Genomic DNA, 10,065 nt, shown 5'->3' with positions numbered 1-10,065 from the left:
GTATTTGTATTGGTGAGACAGGTTTTCTTAGTTGCACTGAATGATGTGACTTGTATTCATTTTTTTCTTTCAAAAGTAGGCAAGTCTGGTCTGACTGTGAGCCGGGGGCTCTGCCGATGTCTGACGCAGCTGAGCGATTAGTTTCTACTGCGCATGTATCCAGATTTTATGGGAGTTCTATTGAAGATAGAAATAATAGAATCTGATTGGTTCATTTGGGCAACATCCCACAGTCTGGGCCGGTGTAAGGCTTCTCAACAACCTAGGCAAAACTCCCCCCCCCATACTGCCACTTATATCTACTTTCCAACCCTTCAAAGCATACTTGCCTAACATTCTGGAATGGCAGGGAGGGATGCTCCCAAAAATCAGGAGGTCCACCCAGTGGCGTAACTAGAAATATAGCTCCCCCTGCCAATATAATTCTGGCGCCCCCCCCCCCAACAGGAATGGCCGCACGGGTCCTATTTGCTGTGCAGGCCTCATACAGCCAACGCCAGCCCCCACCCCTGGTCCGTACCTGCACTGCGCGGCTCAGGAACATGTCGGCATCTGCCGCCAGCTTCTTCAAGTTGAAGTCCATGTTGGCGGTGTCACAGGCGGGTGATGGTGACTCTGCACGGCAATGTAATGGGAAGAGTCCAGGCAGTGTGTTTATACATGAGGGTGCAGGGAGCTTGCCGCTTGTTTGTCTGGTCTGATCCGGCTTTTGACGGTGCAGACGGAGCTTCCTGCCTGCAGATGAGCGGTGATCGGCGGGCGACTGGGCGCACACACTCTGAGCGTGCTGGAGGAATTTGGAGCAAGGCGGCCAATGGAGAAAGCAGGGTGTCTGGCTGGCGCACGGGCTGGGGAGAGACGGACCCCCCCCCCCTCCCTGTGTGGGGAATTAATACCGGGTGGCAGCGCTGATAGAAGGTATCGTGGAAAATACCTCCAGTCTCACTGAGGCTGCCTGTGTGACAGCCCACAGCTCCGGGCTGTCACACAGGCAGCCTCAGTGAGACTGGAGAACCCGTGACAATGCGTCCCTGAGGTGCCGGCTCCTCCCGCCACCGCTGGGGCTGCGGAGCTGTAGCTACGCCACTGGGTCCACCCTTCCCATCCTTGGGAAGGTGGGCAATCCCTCGCATTCCCTGGAGGCCTCCCTTTGCTACCCACAACAGAGTACAAGGAGGAGGGGGCAGCAAAGTAGGGAAGTATGCCTCAAAGGAAAGTATGGAGGTGAGGACTTAGAGGTTCCACAGCTGCCACCTTATGTACAATGAGGGTCTTCATAGACGTCCTTGATATTTTGATAGGCAGACTTTGTAGTCACACCCCCTCCCCCTCCCCCAGATATCCTGGAGCCCTAGGCAACTGCCTAATGGTAGAGCCGGCCCCCTACCCATAATTCATGCATCCAGAGTGCATGAGTCCAGAGTCTGTGTGTAGTAGTAGTAGTAGTACGTTTATTTATAAGGCGCCACAAAGTGTCCACAGCGCCATACATAGCAAACAAAAAACAAATGAAATACAGCATAAATAGGGGTATAGCTGGTAGAACTGAAATCAGCATCAGTTCTAAAGTAGGTGTCGAAATTGTCTAGGAGACGGAAGATGAAGTAGAGGAAGGGAAGAACAGGAGCACTGGTGAGGTAAAGAGGTAGGGTGAGTATGTGAGGCAGGAGGGCCCTACTCATAAGAGTAAACAGACTAAAAGGAGGTAGGTGGACGAACGAAAAACAATAGGATAAGTAGGAACGGATGGGAACGGAGGCAGGATAGGAGGATCAAAAGAGGTTAGGAGGAGGGATAGGCTAGTCGAAAAAAAGTGGGTTTTGAAGGAGCGCTTGAAGGAGGTAAGGGAATCAGAAAGCCTGATGGGTGGCGGGAGGTTGTTCCAGTGCAGGGGGGGCAGCGCAAGAGAAGTCTTGGACACGGGAGTGGGAGGAGGTGATTAGGTGAGAGGTCAGTCGGCGGTCAGCGGCGCAGCGAAGAGGACGGGAGGGAGTGTGGATAGAGATCAGTGAAGAGAGGTAAGGAGTGGTGGAGGAGGAGAGAACCTTGTAGGTGGTGGTGAGGAGTTTCAAGAGAGAACTCGGAAAGGAATGGGGAGCCAGTGAGGAGATAGACAGAGGGGGGAGGCGGAGGTAGAGCGGCGGGAGAGGAAGATGAGCCTAGCAGCAGCGTTAAGAATGGGTGAGAGGTAGCCCAGAGAGAAGGGTGTTGCAGTAGTCAAGGCGGGAGATGACAAGAGAGTGAATGAGAATTTTGGTCGCGTCAATGGAGAGGAATGGTCTGATGCGCGAGATGTTGCGTAGGTGAAAGCGGCAAGACTGTGAGAGAATGAATGTGGGAGTGAAAGAGAAGGAGGAGTCAATGATGACACCGAGGCAGCGCGTTTGGTCGGTGGAGGTGATCTCGGTTTCACACATGCTGATGGAGATAGTTGGAGAAGAGGGGATGTTCGAAGGATGGAAGATTAGATGTTCAGTTTTAGCCATGTTTAGTTTCAGGAAGCGTTGGGTCATCGAGGCTGAGATGGCCGGAGACCTTGGACAGGAGTGATGGGGATAGGTCGGGGGAGGAGAGATAGATTAGGGTATCATCAGCATAAAGGTGATAATGGAAACCATAGGAGCCGAGGAGCTGATGAGGGTGCCCAGAGAGGTGGTGTAGAGGGAGAAGAGGGCCAAGGACTGACCCTTGGGGAACACCGACTGGCTGCGGGGTAGTAGGAGAGGAGGAGCTCGGAGTGGAGACGGAGAAGGAGCGATCGGAGAGGTATGAGGTGAACCAGGAGAAGACCGTGCCAGTGATGCCAAAGGAGCGGAGGGTGTTGAGCAGGAGAGGGTGGTCAACAGTGTCAAAGGCAGCCGACAGATGAAGCTGGATGAGGATAGAGAAGAGGCCTTTGGATTTAGCCGATAGTAGATCGTTAGTGACTTTGGTCGGGGCAGTTTCAGTGGAATGTAAAGGGCAGAACCCGGATTGGAGGGGGTCTAGAATGGAGTTAGCAGTAAGGTGGCTTAGGAGAGGATTATAGGTCAGACGTTCTAGGAGCTTGGAGGCAAAAGGGAGTAGGGAGATGGGCCTGTAGTTGGATGGAGAGTTGGGGTCCAGTTTTTTGAGAATTGGGGAGACAAGAGCGTGTTTGAAGGAGGAAGGGAAGATCCCAGAGGATAGGGAAAGATTAAAGAGGTGAGCCAGGTGAGGGCAGACTGACGGAGTGAGACGAAGGATAATATTGGAGGGGATAGGATCGAGCGGGCAGGTGGAGGGAGAAGCGGATTGAAGTATAGAGTGGACTTCGGCGGCAGTGGTGGGGTAAAATGAGGACAGGGGTGTACATAGTACGTGCGTCCAGTGTCCGCTTGTCTAGAGTCCTTGCGTCCAGTGTCCGCTTGTCCAGAGTCTGTGTGCTCAGTATACATATGTACAGTATGGACAGTGCTACAATGGTGCGATTTATTGCAATTCGTCACCTGCCTACTTCTCAGGGGTGAGTGTGTGTATGGGGGGGGGGGGGGCGGTGTATAAAGATGGGGGTGCTTGGGAGCAAGATGTGGGAGTGCTACCAGATTTTTAGGAGCCTCCAACCCCTTCCAGGAGAGTAGGCAGGTAAACTTTAAAGCCCTCAGCTAATCATCCCTTTAACTGCATATCTCTGGCTTCACCTGCTGGAAGTGACAGCGGATGTCAGCAAGTGTCAGGTGTAGTGAGGCTGTGCAGTGTGATGCTGCAATGCCCACCCGACACGACTGTAATCTGACATGTGTCTGTAGGCCCATTGTCCTGTGCAGGTGTGACCAGAGACATCAGACTACAGGGGGACACAGGACTGGCCCAATCTGGGAATGGCTGCAGTAATCCCCAGTGACTAACAGACAAACACTGCGGCCAAACCTTGTTGGATATACAGCTTGTACCTGTTCCTGACATGTGTATATGACTGACTGTCACAGGTATGACGAGGCTGCGAGTCTGGCAATGACCAACATAACTATACAGCATCAGGATGTGTATGGAAGAACAGCAAACATCCAGACTAGGGGATGGGGTCCCTAGGGCCACACTATGAATGTTGACCACTAAAGGTCGAGAGGGCTTAGGTCGACACCTGAAATAGGTCGACATGGCTAAGGTTGACAGGGTCCGAAGTTTCACCATTTTTTTTTTAGTCGAATTGTACCCACAGGCGGTACTTCATGCCCTAACATCCACCACGGGGTAGTGGGAGAATATAACAGTGTGCCGAGGCACCGCGGTACACACAGAACAAGGATGGGGAACCTTCGGCCCTACAGCTGTTGTTGAACAACACATCCCAGAATGCTTTGCTGCAGTTTTAGCATGGCCAAATAGCAAAACTGTAGCAGTGCATGCTGGGACGTATAGTTCAGCAACAGCTTGAGGGCAAAAGGTTCCCCATCCCTGACTTAGACAGTGTCCATATCGACATTCGGGAAAATTTGTTGAAAAACTAATGTCAACTTTTTGACACCTTTTGTCCTGTTTGTGGGGCTGGGCCTGATTCGGACGGATCTGTTTGCAAGTATGCAAATAACTTGTTATCGAATACAGCACTTGCGCAGTTGCAATTTGCACATTTTCAGCATTCCCATCCTACCCTAAGTCAGACGGATCTTTACCATGCATCCTACAAACAGAGATACTTGGCATCAGAATAAGCCCCTTTAGGTGAATAAGGGAGGTCACAGCTGTGGTACCCCATATACTTCATTGCTCAGCATCCATGCCTGATACTGTGATTGGCTCTTTAAACTCCACCTGCAGAGCCGAGGATGTGACATGTGCCAGAGCGGTGATTATCCGTGTGTTGTCACACACAAATATTTATGTGTCCTACTAACGACTCATTTAGTTTAACAAGCCGCAATAATCTATGTAATTATCCTTTATTGGTCTATCGTCTATGAGAATTCATACAGTATAGAGTTAAGTGGATGAGTTATAAAACTATTTCCTATGTCTATTAGACAGTGCTAACATCTAATTTCTACACTGAATATAGAATCATACCACACAGCTACTTTCTGGGCATCGGCCGGAGCCTGGGCTGCCTGATGGATGGTCCGCGCCTGCCCGTAGTCGCAGCCAGTGGCATAACTATAAATTTTGCTCCCCCCTGCCAAAAAGTTTGTGGCGTCCCCCCCCCCCCCTCCCTGAAGCAGCATAGAGGATGAGAAACCAGCAGACACTGCTGCTTCCCTTGGCTTCGACGCATCCCAGGCCTCCCCAGCAGGCCCATCCGCCCGCCCATACTGTACACAGTAGCCAATAGCCGGCTCTGAGTACAGTTAATTGAATCAGTGGGGGGGGATTTGTCGCCTCTGCCATGGCCGCACCCGCGATGCGGCTTACTCGCCTCCGGTGCACACTCAGCGGGCAGTGGCAGGCAGCAGCATGTCAGTGCGTCCAGCGGGTGCTGGCGCCCACATAGACCCCACTGTGGCTTGCTCCCCCAAGCGGCAGCTGGGGCTGCCTTACAGTAGTTATGCCACTGGTCGCAGCCTGTCGCTGGGCACTGAATGGAGGATGGCAGAGAGTAGTGCGGGGCACCCCACATGTAGCTGAATCCTGTTCCCACAGATGGCTATGATGCACTACTGGTATAATCCATTGTGTCTTTGTTTTCTAGAAAGCATCTGTATGTAAGGCGATGCTGTACAGGTGTGTCTGGGATAATACCTGTATAATGCTGCTGGGAGGAGCAGCACTGATGGAGGATGAGGCAGCGGTTACTGTATGGGAGGATCTATTTATATCACCTGCTGGCAAAAGACTCCCATTAGATTCTTAGAGGACCAGCACCTGTCAGTGAGAGTCAGACTGACACCCCGGAGATAAAGTGCAGCTTCTGGGCTCCCCTGCCGCCATCCAGTGAGTACACAGAGGCTCAAATATGGGCATTCTGGGTTTTATTGATGTTTCACATATAATTGTACACCCACTTTATTTTACAATACTGTACCTGTAATTAGTATCATTAATATTATTTACACTTATATGTGAGGAGGACAGGGTATACTGCAAGCTCTGCTGGGTGGCATTGCCTGGTTATTGTGATTTATTACATGATGTTAATGCTTCTGTATCCCTCATTCCACTATTATCATCACTGGTACATCACCTCACTCTATATTACCGGTACTTCTTCTCTTCCAGTACCACCTCACTCTATATTACCGGTACTTCTTCTCTTCTAGTACCACCTCACTCTATATTACTGGTACTTCTTCTCTTCCAGTACCACCTCACTCTATATTACCGGTACTTCTTCTCTTCTAGTACCACCTCACTCTATATTACTGGTACTTCTTCTCTTCCAGTACCACCTCACTCTATGGGGGTTATTTTGGTTCACTCTTTCTGACAAATTCCTTCTCAGATGGACAAAACCATGTGCACTGCAGGGGGGCAGATGTAACTTGTGCAGATAGAATTAGATTTGGGTGAGTTATTTTGTTTCTGTGCAGGGTAAATACTGGATGCTTTATTTTTACACTGCAATATAGATCTCACTTTGAAGTAAAACCCCACCCAAATCTAACTCTCTCTACACAAGTTACATCTACCCCACCTGCAGTGCACACGGTTTTGTCCATCTAAGATGGAATTTGTCAGAAAGAGTGAACCAAAATAACCCCCTATATTACTGGTACTTCTCTTCCAGTACCACCTCACTCTATATTACCAGTACTTCTTCTCTCCCAGTACCACCTCACTCTATATTACCAGTACTTCTTCTCTCCCAGTACCACCTCACTCTATATTACCAGTACTTCTTCTCTCCCAGTACCACCTCACTCTATATTACCAGTACTTCTTCTCTTCTAGTACCACCTCACTCTGTATTACTGGTACTTCTTCTCTTCTAGTACCACCTCACTCTATATTACCGGTAATCCCTCTCTCCCAGTACCACTTCACTATATATTACTGGTACTTCTTCTCTTCTAGTACCACCTCACTCTATATTACCGGTAATCCATCTCTCCCAGTACCACTTCACTATATATTACTGGTACTTCTTCTCTTCCAGTACCACCTCACTCTATATTACCGGTAATCCCTCACTCCCAGTACCACTTCACTATATATTACTGGTACTTCTTCTCTCCCAATACCACTCACTCTATATTACCGGTACTCCTTCTCTCTCAGTACCACCTCACTTTATTTTACTGGTACTTCTCCTCTTCCAGTACCACCTCACTCTATATTACTGGTGCTCCTTCTCACCCAGTACCACCTCACTCTATATTACTGATACTCCTTCTCTCCTAGGACCACTGTACTTTATATCACTGATACTTTTTCTCTTCTAGGTACACTGTACTTTATATCACTGGTACTCTTTCATGCCTAGGACCTCCATACTTTCTATAACTAATACTTCTCATCTAGGACCACTGATCTTTATATCACTGGTACTTCTTCTCTTCTAGGACCACTGCACTTTATATAACTGGTACTTCACTTTTAGCACCCCTGTACTTTATATCACTAGTATTTCCTCTTTTCTAGAACCCCGTTACTTTATATCACTGGTACTTTTTCTCTTCTAGGACCACTGCACTTTATTTCACTGGTACTTCTTCTCTTCTAGGACCACTGCACTTTATATCACTGGTACTTCTTCTCTTCTAACACCACTGTTCTTTATATAACTGGTACTTCACTTCTAGCACCCCTGTACTTTATATAACTAGTATTTCCTCTTTTCTAGAACCCCTTTACTTTATATCACTGGTACTTTTTCTCTTCTAGGACCACTGCATTTTATATCACTGATACTTATTCTCTTCTAACACCCCTGTATTATATATCACTGGTACTTCTTCTCTTCTTGCACCCCTGTACTTTATATCACTAGTACTTCTTCTCTTCTAGGACCACTGCACTTTATATTACTGGTACTTCTGATCTTCTAGCACCACTGTACTTTATATCACTGGTACTTCTTCTCTTCTAGGACCACTGCACTTTATATTACTGATACTTCTGATCTTCTAGCACTACTGTACTTTATATCAATTGGTACTTCTCTTCTAGCACCCCTGTAATTTATGTCACTGGTACTTCTCTTCTAGGACCACTGCATTTTATATCACTTGTACTTCTTCTTCTCTTCCAGCACCACTGAACTTTATATCACCGGTACTACTTCTTCTTATAGCACCACTGTACTTTATATAATGTGTACTTCATCTTTTCTAGAACCACTGTACTTTATAATAACTGGTACTTATACCACTTGTAAAAGTGAAAAAAATTGCCAAGCAAACATTCGTATTCATCGAAATGACCTGTAATGTTACCTTATACCGGAAATTTAAGCTTTTTTTTTTTTTACACATTTTTTATTTGAATATAAAACAAATGTGACCGACGCTGGCATTTTTAGCGGATATTTTTAACATCTCTCACAGAGATATCGGCAATTAACCCCTTCCCGACACATGACGTATATATACGTCATGAGTCGGTTGCGGGGGAATCAAGCCAGCTCACGGAGTGAGCTGGCTTGAAAGAGAGCAGGTAATGGCTGTATATTACAGCCAGGTACCTGCTCTCATGGCCACAAGCGGCGAGTTCGCCGATCGTGGCCGTTTAACCCTTTAAGCACCGCGGGCAAAGCGCCCGCAGTGCTTAAATAGCTGATCGGAGGGGGGGCGCCCCCCTCCGGCGCCGATCGGGGCCCCCCGCGGCGAGATCGGAGGGTGCCGATCGGTTGCCATGGCAGCCAGGGGTCTAATGTAGACCCCTGTGCTGGCCATGTCAGCATACCTATTACATCCTGCCTGAGGCAGGATGTAATAGGAAGTGCTGAAAATCACTATGTTCAGCCATAGAGCTCTATGGCTGAACCTAGTACAGGCGATCGCGCCCCCTAGTGGTCAAGTACACTAGGGGGCCTTGTAGTAAAAGTAAAAAAAAAAAAAAAAATAAGTTAAAAAAAAAAAAAAAAAAAAAATATTAAAAGTTCAAATCACCCCCCTTTCCCCATTTCACAAATAAAAATAAATAAAAAATAAAAAAATTAAACATATTTGGTATCGCCGCGTTCCTAAAAGTCCGATCTATTAAAATATAACATTAGTTATCCCACACGGTTAAAGGCGTAAACGGAAAAACATTCCCAACGCCAAAACTACGTTTTTTGGTCGCATCGCCTACCCAAAAAAATGTAACTAAAAGAGATCAGAAAGTCGCACATATCCCATAATGGTATTAATTAAAAAGTACACTTCAGCCCGCAAAAAATGAGCCCTCACCCAGGTCCGTAGGTGGAAAAATAAAAAAGTTATAAGCCGCAGAACATGGCGACGCGACGCAAATTAGAAAAAAACGTAAAATTTTCTATTTTTTTTTTAGTGGTAAAACGTAACGAAAACTATATAAGTTTGGTATCACCGGAATCGTAACGACCCATAGAATAAAGATAACCCATCATTTTAAACGAACTATGAACTCCAAAAAAACCGTAACCAGCGCAAAATTGTGGAATTGCGTTTTTTTTCCTTTTTACCCCACATTGAATTATTTCCTGATTCCCCAGAATATTATACGGTATAGTAAATGGTACCATTAAAAAGTACAACTTGTCCCGCAAAAAAAAAGCCCTCATGTGTCTATATAGCCGGAAAATTAAAAAAGTTACGCTTATTTGAACGCGAGGAGGAAAAAAAAAAAAAAAATTAACAAAAAACGCCCGGTCGGGAAAGGGTTAAAGGGTTAAAACTAGGTTATGAATAATAATGCATTACATCATTTTTGTATTTCAATCTTGAATTTTCTATACAGAAAAAGACGTTATTTGATTTATTCCAAATTATTCTTGCTAAAAATCTTCAAAATGTGCACACAGAGGATGCCAATTCTATACGTCTCACAGCACGTGAACTATAATGGCCCAGAACGTGCCCATTATATTATTGTACTAATTAGACCGATGCTTTGCATTATTGGAATTCAGTCTGTATTACCCAAGCCAAACAATTCTTGGCAGCGTGCCCACTCAGTCATTCATTCGGTTCCTTTCAAAGTTATGCAGGT

This window comes from Crinia signifera, chromosome 7 (assembly GCF_055691185.1).
Source record: "Crinia signifera chromosome 7, ASM5569118v1, whole genome shotgun sequence".
NCBI lineage: Eukaryota > Metazoa > Chordata > Amphibia > Anura > Myobatrachidae > Crinia > Crinia signifera.
Note: the sequence above shows the minus strand (reverse complement) of the source record.